Source organism: Aptenodytes forsteri, unplaced genomic scaffold (assembly GCF_000699145.1).
Source record: "Aptenodytes forsteri isolate BGI_AS27 unplaced genomic scaffold, ASM69914v1 Scaffold69, whole genome shotgun sequence".
NCBI lineage: Eukaryota > Metazoa > Chordata > Aves > Sphenisciformes > Spheniscidae > Aptenodytes > Aptenodytes forsteri.
Window position 1 is genome coordinate 3,380,067 of NW_008795885.1, and position 18,416 is coordinate 3,398,482.

Here is an 18,416-nt window from a genome sequence, read left to right on the forward strand (position 1 = left end):
TCTGTGATTTTTGAAGCTGTTCACAAGCTGATTTTGGGCAAAATGAGAAACAATGTCTATGTAAAGGCCTGAGTTTTGACCTGTGCTAAGAATTTTCCAAACTCATAAAAATTGCTAGGTCCTTATGCATGCCCCCGATTTCAGCATGTTACTAAATTTGAACAATCTTTGACACAGTAGTATTTTAAGTACACTTGGCTGGTCAATATATTTATACGTATATCTCTCAGTATATGTGCATTTACCAAAGTACTTCTGGTTTGTCAGTGTGTTTGACTTGCCTTCTCTAGAATTTATAGTCTTTTAAATGATCCTTCTTTGGCTTCTAAGATTCAGATTCTAATTTATTACAGCCTAAATTTTCTAAATTGATTCGAATCTTTTCTCAGCAGAAGCGGAAATAGAAGCAATACATTTTGATTAGCCTTTCATAATACAATTACAAAAGTTTCTACATAATTTCTACAAAGTTCCTACAAAGTCTTTCTTCAAAAATATTATTGATAAAGGAATTATTATTTTCTTCAACCTGCACTATTTTTAGGTAGGTTTTGCGTCTGCTTGGATAACCTATTTTGGAAATCTGTTTATTTTGCTTGCAGTTCTGTAAGAGAAAACAAGAGCTATCTCAGGTATATAAAATGTAATGATTGCTAAAAGTCTCATCCCAAGTTATTGAAGTCAACAAGAATCTGGCCAGCTTAAATGAGTTTCAGATTAGGTCCGTGGTGAAACGTAAATGATTCACTAACTGAAGAGGTGCACAGTTTTACTGAGTACATTTATGTGTACACCTGAGGAAGGTGCCGTAGTTCCTGTGTATTCCTACGGTACCAGCTGGTTTATCCCAACACCAATACTACTGCCAGAAATGGTATGCAATAAACTCTTAAGTTTTTCTGGATTGTTTCATTTAGCACTGATTGGTTCTCAGAGGAGAAGAAAAGAAACGGGAATTTACTTCAGGAAAACAGAAGTATAACATACACTTCCAAATATATAGGGTGGCTTCATGTAAATCAAAGATTATGGTTGAGACCTTCCTAAAAACTCATGTGCCTTGTTTTACATAGAATCCCTTATATACCTTTTCATTGACTTTTCTGGAAAAAGTCTATTCAATGTGTGATTTTTGTCCTTTACTCCAGTGCACAGCTGGAAATGTATTCAACCTTCTGTTCATCACCACCTCTTGGCCATTTGAATACAACCTGTGAGGCTTCCCCTATCCCTCTTTTTTTGCGTTCTGGAAAGGACAACCCAGAAAGAGAGTAGTGGAGAGACCGATACATTGTGAAAACTTCTCTTTCAGTTCTAGAAGGAAGGCACTCCATGTAATAGTGGATGTCTCAGAAATAACACTCAACAGCTGTGGTATCCTTCCCATTTTCTACAGGATGCTTTCCCACTCTCTTATGCTTTTCTGTCCCGCCCTTAAATATCTCTGTCAGTTGATAAGAAATAGAGGAATAATCAGTGTTCCAGTTTCCTGAAAAGTTTAAGACAAGGAATGAAGAAAGAAATTGGGAGAAGAAGGAGCAGAGGAAAATGGCAGAGAAACGAACCTCCAGGGTTTTTGAGTCTAGCCTTTTGCTGTGACAGGTATCACAACATATAATCTCCTTCAGAAATATATCCAATTCTGTATTAAATGGTGGTGACTCCCTTTACTCCCACCACTTCTGTGGAAAAGGCTGTTCCAGAAACTTGTGTTCATTCCTAGCACACCTCTGGCTACATCTTCTCCAGCTTGCCATTTGCCATCCCAGAGTGTGCCCCAAGCAGACCAGCGGCGAGCAGCACTTCTCCGTTGGAGTGAAAATGCTGTCCTTTGATGCAAATGGCCTCCTATCTCCCGCTCTCTCTGTCTCTGCCACCTTGATCTCCAGTCTTGGCTCATTCTGAAGGTGAGCTGTCCCATTAGTAGCTACTTACTCTTTGGAGTCACAACAGTGAACTTCTCCAAAAATGTATTTAATCTGTAGAAACAAGTCTGAAAATCGTCTTTCTCTTCCACCTGCTTAGAGATGGCTAATGCTATCTGTTGTGGTTAACAATGGTTCTAGCATGATTCGATTTTTTATCTAGAGAAGCTCCAAAAAGATCAGTTCTCTCTTCTGACATTAAAACTAGTGTCTGTCTCTTCTGCAGTGTGATGGATTTGTTGTTGAACTCCAGAGCCTTGGAACAACCCAAATAATTGAAAGTCCTCAAGTTCACTAAAAATGCTTCAGAAGATTACAGATCACATAGCCTCCAGATAACATGAGTTAGTATAAGCTCAGTAGTAAAATTTATGGCATATGCTGTAATATTGCTTGACAAAATATTTTTTCATTTATCAGCTGATAGAAGTGTGAGTTCTCCTGCTGCTGCTGCCACACTGGAATTACGATTCTGACAATGTTTGTTTCCTTTGCCCATTGTAAAATGTAGATGATGTATTAGGGCTGAGTAAACAATCAAATAAGAAGATGGAGCCAGATTCTTCCCAGTGATGCATGAGAAGAGGATGAGAGACAACGGGCATGAGTTGAAATGAGTGGTTCAGATTGGATTTAAGAAAAAACTTTTTCCCCATGAGGACAGTCAAGCAGTGGCAGAGCTCGCCCAGAGGAGTTGTGCAGTGTCTGTCCTTGGAGAGTTTCAAGCCCCGACTGGACAGGGCCCTGAGCGACCTGTCTGACCTCAGACACTGACCCTGCTTCGAGCAGGAGGATGGGCTAGAGCCCTCCTGAGGTCCCTTCCAGCCTGAATTATTTTGCAATTATGTGATCTGAAAGAAAAATAACCACAAAGGTTGCCACAAATTTCATGGCTATGAAAGAATCATCTTCTACCAGCAAACAGATCCCCTCTCCCTGCCAGGCTGGTAAGGTAAGTGTTTAATTAGAGGTGTCTCACACCATACCCTGATGGACACATTATGAAGTTGCCATCCAGATATGAAGTAAATCAGTTTGCATGGCATGGTCATTCTGTTATGAACATACACACAGTCTGCTTGTGGATATTTCTCTTCTAGGAGAAAAGAGCAAACACATCTTGGTCATCATCCTACAGGCAAGAAACACATAGGTAAGGAAAAGTTTCTGAAGGAATCAAAACTTGCAGAAATTCAGATCTTGCAGCAATCCAGACTTGTGAATTTTAACATGGAGGAGGAAATACAGGCCACTGAATCTAAGAAATAGAGAAACCCAAAAGTCCACTCCAGGCAAGAGGTGAGCTGCTGTGCTGAACACTGTCCGAAGCCTTCAGTTCTTTTCAAAACCTAATTAACAACAAAATACATTGCAGTCCAATGAGACAGCTGCAGAAGTGCACTAAGGTGATAATTTCTGGATAAGGCAGTCTCTTGGCTTATAAATACAGTGAAGCATTTAAAGTCACCATGGTTACCTTCAAATTCAAGCTATAGTTATTATTCCAGTAAAATCCTGGGTCTGCAAACCACTCTGAGATAAGAATAATGAGCCCTTCCTTAGCTGGGCAGATATACATCACACTACCTATCAGGTTGCATGACTTTTATATGGGGTGAATTTGACCTAAGCAGCTTGCAGCTGAGCACCTGTCATTCTCAGACAGTTGAAAAGCAGAGACCTCAAGTTGTTTTGCTGAAGAGGAGACCAAGGGCTTGATTGAAAGCCCCATTGAGTTCAGATGATGCTGAATCAAGCTGCCAGACAAGAGCATCACCATAATGAAAGTACTGTAGGCCAAACCACCTAGTACTTTTCCCTCGGCCATATATTTAAATCCAGACTAAATGAGGAATATGAGGGGTGCATCTGTGACAAATCAGTCTGTACTTAATCAGTATGAACTGTGATCTATTTTGGAAAAAACATGCTCTTGTAATGTGTTACCTTATATGGTTACAACCTGTAAGGAGAAAAATCAGATGGAAAAGCTAAAAGTTCAGTTAGATTGTTTAAAAATAAAAGTATTAAGATATTCTTTACTATTTCTTTTTTCACATTTTATTTTCTTAGACGTAGAATGTTTCAAATCAAAATGGATGGGTTTTTTTCCAAATACAGTTTTGCCAAGAAACTTTGAAAAATATTACTCAGAACCTCTGAGCAATCCTGGAAAGAACCTGACTCTCAAAAAAATGTAACTATACTGTTACTACTGTCAAGCTGACCTCAGAAAAATTGCAACTCACTTTTAACTTGGGATCTAAAGTAATTAAATGATAACTTTTTAAATTGTGATAGGTTTGAAGTCTGAATATTCCTTATAAATCTATGACTTAACACACTATTTTTCTTGGTCATCCTAAAGATGTTTAACAGAGAAAGTACAGTTGTTAAACACACAAAATGAGATTTTAATCTATACAATCTATCTTTAAATTGTTGTTGTGTGGGAGTACAAAGTCTGAACTTCACCATTAGCCATTTCCAGGGCAACAGACTGTGCTGATGTAAATTCAGGATTATGACTTCACCATAGGATCAAGCAGCAGAATCTGAACAGTGATGGAAAGCACTTATTTAAAAACAAATATTAGCAGTAAAAGTGAAAGGAAAACACACAATAGTTTGTATTCTCTGTTTAATTTAAAGTTTGGGAACAATGTCTTTATTGTGATAATACAACATTTCATGATACATAGTGGAATAACAGAAGAGGACAATGAGACAGCCAGGATCCATTATGAAAGACAAGACAAAAGCAAAAGGCACATGGTTACATGTCCCTCCATACTGCTGATGGAGTGTCACAGCACTGACCTGAAGGGACTTTCTCAATTTGTCTGCATTGCTTTTTAGTCCACCATCTTCTTACTGTGTCAGGAAATGAGAATGACAGTTACTCCTTATTGCAAGGATTGAGTGAAATAATATCAATTATGAACTAAGCTGATCCACCAGGTCTTTCACACACAGGTGTTAACCTTGTGTCAGATGATAGTCTGGCTAGCTTCAAGAAGAGTAATCTACTGAAGACCTCCATAACCTATGGTTAAATACTGGACTTCGCTGCTTGGTTGATTTTTTCTTCCTTCTCTCTCTCCACCCTCCTTGCCTTTCAAACTTCCTCTTTTTTTCCAGGAGCACAAAATTTCCTTTAAAATGTGGCACTTTGGCCTTAGATACAAACATAACCAAATGCAGATGAACAGTTAATTTCTCATAGGTCAAGCAAAGGGAGACTTGTACATTCCTATCAATCTGTACTGATTTGCAGACCTGCACCAAATCACAAGTGCCAGACATCACGTGGATAAATGGAGTCAGTATCTACACCAGTTTTCAGATGAGATAGAAAAGTATACAATTAAATTAACATAGAAGACTTTAATAATACAAAAGGTATTGAAACAACTCATGATATTCAGTAGCAGCTCTTCAGTATCACCTTGGCATCCTGTCTTAGTGCAATATATCACAGAATCACAGAAGGGATATCTCCAAGGATGGAGACTCTACCACCACTCTGGGCAACCTATGCCAGCGCTCAGTCACCCTCACAGTGAAAAAGTGTTTCCTGATGTTCAGAGGGAACCTCCTGTGTTTCAGGCCCATTGCCTCTGGTCCTGTCACTGGGCACCACTAAAAAGAGCCTGGCTCCCTCTTCTTTGCACCCTCCCTGCAGGTATTTATATACATTAACAAGATCCCCTGAGCCTTCTCTTCTTCAGGCTGAACAGTCCCAGCTCTCTCAGCCTTTTCTTCTAGGAGAGATGCTCCAGTCCCTTCATCATCTTGGTGGCCCTTTGCTGGACTCTCTCTAGTGTGTCCATGTCTCTCTTGTACTGGAGAGCCCAGCACTGGACCCAGCACTCCAGGTGTTGCCTCATCAGTGCTGAGTAGAGAGGGGAAGGATCACCTCCCCTGATCTGCTGGCAACACTCCTTCTAATGCAGCCCAGGGCACCATTGGCCTTTGCTGCAAGGGCATGTTGCCGGCTCCTGTTCAACTTGGACCCAAATCCTTTCCTGCCAAGCTGCTTCCCAGCTGGGCAGCCCCCAGCCTGTACTGGTGCCTGGAGTTCTTCCTCCCCAGATGCAGGACTTTGCACTTCCCCTTGTTGAACTGCATGAGGTTCCTGTCAGCCCATTTCTCCAGCCTGTCCAGGTCCTTCTGGATGGCAGCACGACCCTCCGGTGTAACGGCCCCTCCTCCCAGTTTGGCGTCATCTGCAAACTTGCTGAGGGTGCACTCTGCCCCATCATCCAGATCATTAATGAAGATGTTCAACAGTATAATGTTACAGAACAATGTAATTACGTGATACTATAAATAAGTATGACTGAATGTAACCCTTCAAACCTCAGCTTTGCCTATTCACTTCAGCAGTCACCAGCCATTCTTTACCCCAGTAAAGGCACTGAGCCAAAGTTCTTCAGATTCAATTCTGTTGTGTCAGTGTTTTATCAAAAGATCGACTTGATCAATTTGAAATACTTTTCAGAGTATTTAAGCAGTGACTTCAGTTACCACATGCTTTCTTTGAAGAAGATAATGAAAGTACACTGTTAGACAACACAAAGCAAAGCACAGTACTCTGAGGGACAGGGTCATTTCACAGATACTACATTACTACAGTAGAGCATGAGCACAGTGCCAGAACTGCACCCTTACAATAAACTGCATTACTGATATAATTACAGAGAAAAGTGAAGAGCACTACTTTGTTTAGAAATAAACATGTAAACATTTTTTCAATATGATATTAACATCTTAGTCTTCATACTGTTTCTGATACTTCTGCATTGTAGTGTCAATGAAGAGCACATCAGATAAAAACCTTTCTTTTTTTTGACAGCTGGTGATCAGATTTTAAAGCAGAAGGGGAACAAACAAAAATCAGCAAATAACAAAAAGATATGATAGGGTCCTTACTAAGTAGCTAGCTCAGTATTAAGTTACAAAGTGGACTCTTCAATATTATATATGGCATTCCAAGGTCTTAAAATCAATAAATGGTTAGGCATGGAATCAGTTGGTGCCCTAGGGACAAAAGAAAAATGATACAAAGACTGGTTTAAAGGAGAGAAATACAATAGCAGCAGAAAGAACTATTATGATCAACCATCTGAACCTCTTATATTACACAGGTTATAGGACTTGACTGAATTAGTGCCACATTTACATTCATAACTAGACTCCTGGACTACAGCAACTTGCACATCAGATGCTGGGACTGGGTTTGGTTAGCTGCTCTGCTGTAAGGGAGACTGGCCTTACCAGTTGCATAAGGAGAGGTAAGCAGTGCTTCTTCCCCCACTCCTCCAGGTTTCCTTGCATTTCCTCTCATCAGTGTGCCAGGACAGCCTAGTGGAACTGGCTGCCTAGGACTGCCTTCTCTTTCCTTCATCTGTGTTCTGGTAGGCATGGTGAATTTGGCAATCCCACCACCACCACCTTGGTCAGCGGCACTGCAAGTCTTCTGCTTCCAACAGGCGTTGTAAGAGTAGATGGTGAGCTTGTCTGTGTAACCTAGGTCTGTCGGTAGCTGAGCCCTCTGAGGTGAAGTCTCTTACATCAACTCACAGTAGTATTTAAAAAGAACACCCTCCAGCTGCTTGGATGCCAGCATCTTCCTTGAGACTCTCTTGACTAAGGTTTAGACAGAGCAGTGACTGTCACCAAAGTGGCTTAATCCTGTATCTCTTTGTCAACTAGAGATACAACACTGGGGAATGATGAGGTGCAGCACTGATCACCCTGCTTGGTTGATGCTTCCCCTGCATTATGCACCACTCCCTGCAAACTTTAATAGCAGCTCTTCCAGTTCTAGATATGAAATCTCTGATCTATGTTAAGCAGTGAAAGGCCAACAGCCACATCGCCCTTCAGTACATACCCATTTATTTGAGCACAATTACATTTTGATTGCTAGCAGTTAGCTGGGGTTTCATCCAGGCCATGGTGGATTTTGAATTTCTCTCCATTTTTAATCAAAACATTATGAGTGCCAAGTCAAACGCCAAACAGGAGTCATTGCATCAACTTTCTTAGCTTTGTGAGCCAAACTTGTAGTCTCAGTCAAACAACTATATCAAGTTACCATATGCAAGATAACAGTTTACCTCTCCGGCAGTGTAAATAGACCTTGAAGTGAGTGTCAGTCACGTCTGCTTTAGAAATGCATAAAATGCCCAACCGTTAATTAGAATCAGGATCTTAAATCCTTCATCAGGCACAATTGGGTCAAGATGTGCACCAGTTTTCAAAGACAGAAAAAACCACAGTTTTCAATGAAGTGAAGAAGGATGGTATGTGTTCATTGCCTTTATAAATCAAGTCACTTTGTAGGTATATAACTTCAGACCCCCCATTGTTGTCTCCACTGATTACTTTGTTTGAGAAAATTGCTTTTCAGTCTAATCAGCTGTTCCCATGTCGGCCTCTTAGCAGAGGAGCTTGTCCTGCTCTGCACAGTCCTTCAAGGAGAAGCTGGTGGCAGCCATGCACATTGCCTCTGGCAGTTCTCCACTGCTTCAAGTCCCTGTGTGCTGCCTGTGTCCCCTTCGGTGGCAGCACAGGAATTAAGAAAGAGCCTTTGGACACCACAGGAAAATCCATGACGAAAAACTTCCACTCTTAATTGCCAGCTTGCGTCTCTATGGCTCTGCCTTTGTATTTTAAGATATAAATGATTAAAACTAGCCATTTACAAAACCACAGAACTGAAGGGAAGCACAGCTTCATGGAGTCCACAGCTGGACTGAAAATTCTGCAGTCAACCTCTTAGTGGAGATGAGTAATTATTTTTCATGACAAGCCTGATGTTGACTACACCACCCTTTGAAAAACTCCCTTATTCTTGTTTCTCATGTGCAGTCTCTGACCCAAGATGCGTTTACCCAAGAAAGGTTGGAAATTAATTTGACAAGATGTTTTTGAGACTTAGGACTTTGAAAGGAAGCATGTTTTTCATTTGGGAGAAAGTCTAATGTTTTTCAAGTTGTTTTTTTAAAGGGCTTGCAGTTTTCAAATGTGTTTCTTATTAGTTCTTCATAAAAATAACACTCAGAACAACTTTAAAATTCTGGAACCCTTCACTATTGCTGTTGGAGAGGGTTCTGCTCTGAGAGTATACATTTTTGCAAATGATGCAAACGGCGTGATGTGATCATAGAGTGTTCACAAAGACAGAACACTTGTCAGACATGCTGTGTATGAATGATTGAGTGGGGCAAAGGAGGAAATTTAACATCATTAACATCCAACATTGAACTTGAATATTTCCCACTGCTTGTCAAATGTTATTCCACAGTTCTGGGGCTGTTCTTTTGCATTTCCGTCCTAAACTTTCTCAAAAAGGTGGGGTTTTTGTTGTTTTTTTTTTAAGGTGGAAATTTCCCTCAGCTGTGTAATTTTTTTTGATAGTGGTAAATAATAACCTTTGAGCACTCAGCAGAGTTTAGATTTGCTTCTAGAACAGCTCTATATAATGACAGAGTATACTTGCTGTTAAAGAAAAGACAACACCAAAAGGATGATCATGAACAAAGCTCATTTTAAGTAGTGCCAGATACAAACCAAGAAAGCTTCCACCAAAAGCCACTTGAAATGCATTATTGACTTATTAGTAGCAAGTAACCATTGCCATCTGCAGAGGTGACTACACTCTGGATTGTAACATGCAGCTGCCTAGGCATACAATGACCTTCTGCCCCCAGTCCTCCATCTCCTGCACATGGTTTAAATACTTTAGTTGCAGCTGTTCAAGAGGAGGAAGCGCTAGTTTTAAGAAGAACTAACCATGATTATCCTTGATAAAAATATTATGCAGTTAAAAATAAGCCAGTAGATTGAAGGAAGCAGCATATTGTATTTTTATGGCTATGTCATAACGTAAGAATGAAAGAGTGATCGCAGTCTTTTGGTTGCAGCTCAAAAGTCCATTTAACCCAGCACTGTCTCTGACAGTGGCAAAGCAGGTGTGTAGGGAAGACAACACATGTACAAGAAAAGCATGTCTGATATTCTACATAGGATATTTGGCAGATGCCAGGTGGGGTAATTACCTCTCCAGGGCCAGAATTGGATTTTCATTAATCAGTGTAAAATACGGCATAACTGAACTCATCTGGTATATCTAGGAAGGATTTTGTCCTTAATGCTAAATGTTAAAAATGCGTAATTTCTTTTTATGACATGTTGGGATTGCTGAATCCCAAGCTTCATTGAAGTGGCAAAATAGAAAGACTGAGTTCTGCTAACACACACACACACACGCACGCACGCGCGCACACAAACACAAAAAAGTGTCTTTAAGGAAGCAGCTCTGTTCACCAATTTAAAAGGGATCTTTTAACTTTTTCTTCTAACTTTAATCTTTTACTTCCTGGTTCTTTGGTCACTGTTATGAGAAATACTAGGAAAAAGAGAGAATTATTAGATGAAGGATAACGGACTGAAGCTTACTCCCTTCAAAATGAATGAGAGATGTGTTGTTGGTGAACAGAGTCGTGATTCTTTCCTGCAGAGTAAAACAATATGGCTTTAAGTGAAGTTCCAGATATACCCTGCAGGCATTTGAAAGAGGAAAAAAGTAAATAGTGATACAGTTTGTGATAGAAAGCATAGTGCAATGCTTTGAAAAAAATGAAAAAAGAATTGTGAGGCAATCAAATTCTGACCATCTCTTTCGGTAGTGAGAAAGTTATAACTCATTATGGTTAAAGGGAAAACTTGATTTTTGATTTTAAGCCTATCAAGCTAGCCAAAAAAATGTAATTAATTCCATACCCACCACTTCCACAGCTTCACATGTTCTTGATACAAGTCCTGAAACACTCTAAAGGAAATGTTATGCCTATAATACAGCATTAAGGGGTCCCTGAGCTGTAGCAATTTCACTTATTCCCTAGATACAGTTGGGTACATTAGCTGATTTTTTTTCACTTTATATATTTCCCAAACACAAATATTTATGTTTGTGTCTGACCCAAACTGTGTTCTCTTTTATGATCACTTTTACAGACCCTGCTTTCCATGTCTGGGTGCAGAAATTTCAGGCATATTTTATTGTTTTCTAATATAATCACAATGCTGTTGTAATACAGTGTGCCCATATCATCGAAACTGTCAGCATGATTGGCAGTGGTGAACCTGAGTGGTTTTGTACTTAATCTAGAATGAAATTTCCTTGATTGAATGTATTTACTTCCATTGTAGTGAGAAAAAAAAAAATAAATCCAGACATTTGAAAATAAGCTGACAGAATTGATTGAAATTAAACTCCTATCTTTTAACCCTGCTCTTCAAGAATTGGTGAACTAGCAACAAGTGATCCTCTGTTCTTGCATTCCAGTCAAATTAAATTTAATCTTAAACTCAGCCTTATAGCTAAGCTTAAATTGGGCTTAAACTTATTAAGTGTTGACTAAGGTAATCTTGCAGGTTCTCACTAAATTGCTGAGAATCATTGAATGCATGGCCCATAATAGAAAGACTGTAGCTTGCATTTTTAATTAAATGAATTCTCATAAATTTAAATTAAGCATAGTGTGTTTATTTAATTGACTTGAATAGAAAGGCTCATCTCTTGAAACATTACTTGGAACAGCATTTAACACATTGTGTTCTGTGCAACCACTAGTGTGAACAAATGCTACTTCAGAAGTGAGAGTTACAGAGTTAGGCTTCAACTCATGTCTCTTAAACAAGGCAAATATGACAACATTGCAAGTATATACATCAGAGTGACATTCACAGAGTGTCAATGTAAGTTAGGAAAGGTCTCATGTTGGTTTGAGCAAAGTACACACAGGTACTGTTCAAACTGCTATCTGCTTTGGATGTGATTTGGTTGGCTACTTATCAACAACATATCCTGTGATCTGCATTTTAACTTTTCTTCTGAAGTTTGATAATGACTTCCTCTGCTGTCTCCCCTGTCTGCTCTCGATCTTTCTCTCCAGGGAGGACTTGCTAATTCTTTATCCTAGTTGGCAGAACTAGCACTTCCCAGTCACTCTTAGTCAGAATTACATGTTTTGCCACTGTTTTCCGCACTAAAGCACCTGAGTTTGCAATGAGTCAAACCCAAGCTGTAAATTCTTTTCCAAGTTTCTGAATCTTTCTGTCTTGTTCAAGTAATTTATCATAATTTCCTCACAAGAAAATTAGGCAATGAAGTGCATATCATACCATGCTTCACAGAACTTCAGTTAATGGTGTCTCTGTAACATTCAGACACTAAAATGGCAATGTCATACAACAAAGCAAGCCATGTGCTTGAGAGTGACCACACATAAGGGTCTTCTTTTGATCAGGAGATTCTGTGTTCCCTACATGCAGGTATTGCTTTGAGTATTCTGGCAATCCAGCTGTACAACTGAAGGACTTGCTGATTTTTGTGTTAGGAAAACACAACGTCAAGGTCAAGCCAAGTTCTAAATACTTAGTCATGCAATTCTTGGTTAGTATGCAGAGTTTCTTCATAATTTAATCCACTGGCCATGAATATGTCTTTTGATCTATCAATGTTTAGTATTTTGGTACAAGTATTTGTATGAATGGAGCTGATAACAAATAAATCAAAGTGTCCCAGACGTAAAATGCATGTGCTTTGAAAAGATAAATTAGACAGACCAACAGGTTCTAGGTTTTCTTACATGATTCACTAATTCAGATAATTGTCCCGTTCTGCATTTTGGGTCTGACTCTACAATAGAAACCCTAACTTCCTCTAAAACCTATGGGAATTGTGAACCCTGATTAGGGAATCATTATTCTGTTTTACTCAAACATAAGAACTAGGAGATAATCAATGGACTTGTCAGGTAGGAGATGTAAAACGAGACATAGCATTTTTTTTCACACAGCACAAATAGCCACAATTTTTAAGAGCCAGTCTGATAGCTGCTATAATATAAACATGACTAGGGCTTGCTGGGGTTAACCAGATCACAGAGGCAGTGTGTTTCAAGGGAGCACCCTTGAATTAGGATCCAGGAAGAGCATATGCAGGGGAAGAATACCAGGCAAGCAAGCCACTGTAGCCACTTTTTTCTGCTCCTTGTGCTGCAAGTGCAAAGCAGGACTTTACCTGAATTCTTAGGCCCGTACTGGTACTGTGACTACCATTTTCCAAGGGCACGACTGTAAAGCTGGAAATCATGAATTGTTATTGATTGAAATGAAATTAACACAGTCAGTACCGGTATATTTTTCTTCCCTTCTATAGCAGCTCTCTTTACCATTTACTGTCACTTTTGGACCTCTGCTCACTTCACCATGTCTCAGGGCTGAAATTTGCTCCATTTTTATATTTTTTTCTCTCTGTAGCCACAAATCATGATCAAATCATACTGCTTTTTCTTCTACAACATTCTCAAATTATTTCTCTGTCTGGTCTGAGGAAAAAAACACTTTATTCCAGTCTATAGCAAAATTCCCAAGAATTTTATTGGCTCTAGAGTTTCACTTTCACTTTGATATGCTTAACCTCAGCAGGGTACTTAACTGTATACATGTAGTAGCTTCATTGAACTCAAGGGGACTAATCTAACTGTACAGGCCTTGCCATGATATTCCTTCCTTTGGTGTATTTTTTTTAAGTATTCTGCATATTTTACATCTTCCTGTCAAGTGTTCAGTGTCAGTTATTATTGCAGAGGAACTGCAATAGGTGAACCAATAACCCATTCTGGAAGTGTGAGGAACTTCAGTTTGTGAAAAGTGAACATGTTCATACAGCAGCCAATGTGTAGTTCTTCCTTCCAAGTTGTCCTCTGTTGGAGCACCAGTAAAAAATCCTTAACATTTGGTTTATTTAATGACAAACTAATCTTAATTGGAAATCTTCCAGACAACTCGGTTTCATCAGTTATTTATGCATAGCTCATTTTGTTTGGTGATAAAAATAAATGAAAACAAAATTCTCATAGATTTGGCGATAACCAGGAAAAAGAAACCCTCTGAATCCAGCCCCCAGAAAACTAAACTGGAAATAGAGCCCACAATTTATGTCTTCATAAAAAGTCAGTTAATGGATAGTCTTCCCCTCTTACTTCAATCTAGTTGCCACAGAAACATCACACATAATTTCTGATAGCTAGTTTATAATCTACATTGCCCCCTTTATGGCTATGAAAACCTGTTGAAGTTTTTTTCTGCAGCAATGCAATTACCCACTTTCTTCCTTGAATTAATTTCTTGATGAATAGAACTTAAGACTAGGAATAGCGCAAGAGGCAGAAGAATCTGCGAGTAAGGAAAGCTGTCATTATATGCTGTATCTTTATCCCTATATGGTTTCTTTTCAGTGCTATGTGGTGCTTTTAGGATATATCCATGAAAGCACTGCAGTGGTGCAGGTATCATTAATGTAAGCTACCTATTCGCAAAAGCTGCAAACAAGTGTAACTAAATTTGGGGGTTTGGATGGTTTTACTATGAGTTGCATGCATGACCTGGCTCCAGTTGCCAAACCAACAGCTTCATGTGCCTTCCTCCCACCTTCTTATTTCAGGTGCTCCAGGCAATCCACAATCAATTCATTACGTGAGTGGGCAGCTCTCTACACTGCCTCTGTCGGGCTTCAACCCGACCCATTTCCAGACCAGAGTCTTGTTAGTTTCGTGTGTTGTGCACAATGTTGGAATTGGATGGCTGAAGGATGGAGGTGAGATGAGTGGGAATTGTGGCCCGTAGTGTAGGATACAGCTTCGCTGCTCCCTGTCAGAACTGGGAAGGACAACTTCAGAGTGATTCTCTGGTGACTATTTTATGCCTATTCGTTGCAAGCTATGGAGTTTCCCAGATGCTGATTTATTTACAGTAAGTCTTTGTAACTTCTGCTGCTTTTACCTTCCCCTCACCCATAAGGGCCTGTACTACTCTGTCTGCTTTGCAAGCCCGTTCTAGGCTATTTGTATAATCATAATGCTTTGTAGGTCAGGGTTTTATCAATTTTAGGGTTTGTAAGTCAGGCCAAAGAAAGAAATAAAGGGGAAAAAGAATCAAAAGAAATGGTCACAGATGACAGGTAGCAACAGGAACAAACTTTTCCTCCCCTTCTATAGTTGACCGCAGAACAAAGTCAGACTGGTTTAGGTAACCACAGGGTATAAAAATCAGGCTTGGCGTTAAACCTGTTTTCCTGAAGGCAGCAGGACAATTCACCTGAATGTCAGGTGAATTATTTGTAATAATGAAATTTTATATGAGTGATTAGAGACTAAAAGAGGGAAGGCTGGCACTGGACTCATAGTCAGGCTGAAGGTCCCAGCTGCAGGGGCAAAAAGATTTCCAGTTCCTCACAACGAAGCATTTTAGAGAGGGCAGTATTTTTCTCAAATAGGCTGGTCACCTATTGGTGTTTCTCAGCATCCTAATGCTCTTTATCTCTTTAACAAAGATATGATCAAAAATTGTATTTCTTTTGATGTATTTCTTGACTAATAATTTCAGTAAAGTGTTTTTCAAAGATATTTTCAGCTCAATCTTAACAGTTTGCTTGAATTGGTTCTTAACCTTTCTCGGTTTCCACCTAATTGTCTGGGGTCAGCGTCCTCCATATTAGGCTTTTTGACTGGCAAACCTTGGACATGTAATTACATTTCCAGAACCAGGAGTGGCAGAACCTCTCCTGCCCCACGGTGGGGCCAGACTACCTCCTTCTGCTGCCTCCTTCTCCCCATGCAGGCTTTTGCCCTCTTATTCCTGTTACCAGCTAAAACCTTCATTTCCTAGTTTCCATCAGAGCTGCTAATAGAAGCTGGCTAAGGGAAAGGAAATTTAAGACACTGCAACCAAACTAAACAGTGCAGACTTTGAGCAGATCCTAGCAACTTAGCTTGTCACAGGCAACAAACAGGTAGGACTTTCCGGATACTGTCAAGTACAAACAGCACAGCAAACCAGGCTGCTTACTTGGGGTAAGAAACCAAGTCACTGGGAAGAAAACAAAGGCTTTAAGGGTTCATATGGAGGTTTACACCCATCCACAACCATTCTTGGTGGTTCCAGTAGGAACTTTAGGCTGTGGGTAGGTTCTCAAATGGTGTGCGGGGAGGGAAGGCGTATATATGGAGAAAGTACTACAGAAGCTGGGCACACAGGGTTTTGAGGCAGCAGGGGAGGGAAAAAGACACCGCAGGTCTAGCTGGGAGCTCATAGCTCTCCTCCTCACAACTCTTCAGGAAATGCCACATAACACCCAACGTGCTTTACACTAGCTTTGGCATGTTCAGTCCACTTCAGCATTTGTGACTGGTACCCCCAGCTCCCGACCCCTGGTAATGTGGTTAGCATAACTAACGCCATTTTATAAGGCAAGCAGCCATTCTCTGTGACCAAGGGGGTCACGTATTCATTCCCTTTCCCTCATTATCAGGCCCTGAAGGTCCTGTGCACCAAGCAGACAAACCAAACAGATTCCTTCTTCCCCTCCCTACTGGCCTCAAGGTTCCTGGGCGCCAGGCCGATTACGCCTTCCTTACCGGCCTTGAAGGTCCCAGGCACCCGGCCAACCCGGTGCTGGTGATGACCCCATCACAGAACAGGGAAGCGTAACAGCACCCAGAGCACTGCCTATAAAATCAAGCAGTTACGAGTCCTAAGTGGGGAACTTGGACCGGAGCTGCTGCTGGACAGTGAGACACGGGACCCTCCGGTGGCCAGGGACGCCTCCACCGTCATCTGCTTCCTCCGAGGACTGAGTGAGTCGTATTCTTTCATATCATTTTCGAGTCTAGATTATGATTGTTATACTGATACAGCAAACCGTGTATTAAGATCTGACCCGATCTGCAGAGGGTCCAGGTGATTAGAAGTCATAAGTTAAGTTAGGATCTAGATGATGAGAAATTATAAGTTAAGTTGTATTATAAATCCTGTATTACGCTTATAGGTTGTACTATATTGATTCTGCTTGTAGAAATCCTGTGCCATTCTAATAATAAATTCTGTGCTATTCTAATCATAGTATCCTGTTAAGCTTTAATGGTAACTATGATTTTGTGCCATCATCATTCTGCCAAGGAACCCTAAAAGAACCTGTCTGTCCCCTTAGTGTCGGGTGACAACATTGTCCCCTTCAGCTTCTTAGGGGCTTCATTAATGAAAGCTTCCCACCTCCCACACAGTTATGTCTTTGGTATCTAGTTTCATTCCCCAGTGTCAAATCTCTACAAGTGGTGAATCTCTGACACTTCACCAGCTAGGACACATACTCCCCAGGCCAGAAGATGCACCTCAGCCAAAGGGAACCCATTGCTCTTACCTAAGTGTGTACTGAAGGGCTGCTACCTGCACTGGCAGTATTTGTTATTCAGCAAAACGTTAGAACAATGCTCCTAAACTATCTCAAGATTAAGTTTAAATGTACAACCCCTAATGTGCTTCAGTCCTAACAGTTGATCAGTGACAAGCTGTGGAGGAGGCAGGCAGGAGAACAGACACCAGCAGTAGTAACTATGTATTTCTGGGGCTAATGATCTGATCAGAATGCATAAAGCTAGAATTACTATCACAGCTTACCAGGGGTTTAAATATCAGGGGCTGCTTATGTCTCACATTTCTCCCTTCCAGCTGCCGAATTTTTCTTAAGCTGACAGGCTTGCAAAGCATTTCCAGAGATATAGTAGCTGGTCAGGAAGGTGCAGACATGCTAGCAAGCCGATTCCAGCCAACAAATGGAAATGCTATGTGGACCACAGAAAAATGCAGTTTCATGGGGAGTTAAATAAAAGTGGATTTGAAAAACAAGGTTAGCTGCTCAAAACCTAGGCCTAATAGAGAAGGCTTAATCTTCTACTAGCCTGAAGCATGTATGATTTCATATTATTTTAACCACCCTTGCCTCAGACTTTTTAACCTTGAGGAAGGTAACTGCACATACTGCAGGGTAACAGGGAATCTTGCTTCTTACCACTTGTTTCTCTATTTTTCGGTCATATATCCCTGTATAGCATTTTAGGGAGAGACACTGTGCAGCAGTATACCGTTTCTGTCGCTCTTCATCAATGTGCTGTGGCTACACTGCTCCATTTCCCCTGGTGCCTATATAGCGGGAGCCTTTGCGTAGCCTTTTGTGTCGCGACGTTGCACTTCAGTTGGCTGTTTCCGTCCCTCGTCCTATGCCCCTAGGCTCAGAACTGTGGCCACTTATGATAACGTGTGAAGTGACATTGCTCCTGCAAAGACCGTGGGACCCCTCCCTGACAGACTGTGCTTGACCCGGCACAAATCGTCTGCGGGATGCCGCTGCGCTGTGTCTCTGCCCGTCCTGCAAGTGCACGTGGGCCAGAGAAGCTACCCTTACAGTGCTTGTGTGTGCCCGCACTGCGGGACCAGCCCGTGCTCCGTCCGCCCTGTGTCACCGCCTCACGTCCCCACAGGCGGTGCCTGAGCCAGCCCTGCTGCGGACCTCGGCTGCACCTGCGGGGCCGCGGCCACCGGCCGCCCTTCTCTCCCCCCCCACCCCGGGGGGACGCC